Consider the following 1361-nt stretch of genomic DNA (forward strand, 5'->3'; position numbering starts at 1 on the left):
CAGTGTCTGAGACAGAGGAGATTCAGTTCAGGGCTCAAGCTTGGGGCCTGAGAAAAACATCTCTCCCTATCACTTGCACTCTATTACCACAAGTACCTAACCTGTCTCTTTGCCTTCAGTTTTGCCCCATTAAATTCATATGCCTTGGGATTTCCCTGGAGGCACAGTGGTTAAGACTCTGCACTTTCACTGCAGGGGGCATGGATTTGACCCCCAGTACAGGAAATAAGATCCCACATGCGTGCTCGCTTCGGCAGCACATATACTAAAATTGGAACGATACAGAGAAGATTAGCATGCCCCCTGCGAAAGGATGACATGCAAATTCGTGAAGCGTTCCATATTTTTAAAAATATACAAGCAACTCCTGAAGCTCAATTCCAGAAAAATAAATGACCTAATCAAAAAATGGGCCAAAGAACTAAACAGACATTACTCCAAAGAAGACATAAAGATGGCTAACAAACACATGAAAAGATGCTCAACATCACTCATTATTAGAGAAATGCAAATCAAAACCACAATGAGGTACCATTACACGCCAGTGAGGATGGCTGCTATCCAAAAGTCTACAAGCAATAAATGCTGGAGAGGGTGTGGAGAAAAGGGAACCCTCTTACACTGTTGGTGGGAATGCAAACTAGTACAGCCACTATGGAAAACAGTGTGGAGATTTCTTAAAAAACTGGAAATAGAACTGCCATACGACCCAGCAATACCACTTCTGGGCATACACACTGAGGAAACCAGATCTGAAAGAGACACGTGCACCCCAATGTTCATTGCAGCACTGTTTATAATAGCCAGGACATGGAAACAACCTAGATGCCCATCAGCAGATGAATGGATAAGGAAGCTGTGGTACATATACACCATGGAATATTACTCAGCCATTAAAAAGAATTCATTTGAATCAGTTCTAATGAGATGGATGAAACTGGAGCCCATTATACAGAGTGAAGTAAGCCAGAAAGATAAAGAACATTACAGCATACTAACACATATATATGGAATTTAGAAAGATGGTAACGATGACCCTATATGCAAAACAGAAAAAGAGACACAGATATACAGAACAGACTTTTGAACTCTGTGGGAGAAGGTGAGGGTGGGATGTTTCGAAAGAACAGCATGTATATTATCTATAGTGAAACAGATCACTAGCCCAGGTGAGATGCATGAGACAAGTGCTCGGGCCTGGTGCACTGGGAGGACCCAGAGGAATCGGGTGGAGAGGGAGGTGGGAGGGGGGATCGGGATGGGGAATACATGTAACTCTATGGCTGATTCATGTCAATGTATGACAAAACCCACTGAAATGTTATGAAGTAATTATCCTCCAGCTAACAAAATAAAATTAA

The 1361-nt window shown here is 42.2% G+C and overlaps 1 non-coding gene across 1 annotated transcript; it reads left to right on the forward strand.

The window, feature by feature from the left end:
- The first annotated feature begins 241 nt into the window (after positions 1-241).
- LOC136150982 (U6 spliceosomal RNA) lies at positions 242-348 on the forward strand. The gene has a single exon (XR_010659970.1). It is a non-coding gene; the product is annotated as a U6 spliceosomal RNA (small nuclear RNA).
- The last annotated feature ends 1013 nt before the right edge of the window (positions 349-1361 follow it).

This window comes from Muntiacus reevesi, chromosome 19 (assembly GCF_963930625.1).
Source record: "Muntiacus reevesi chromosome 19, mMunRee1.1, whole genome shotgun sequence".
Lineage (NCBI taxonomy): Eukaryota > Metazoa > Chordata > Mammalia > Artiodactyla > Cervidae > Muntiacus > Muntiacus reevesi.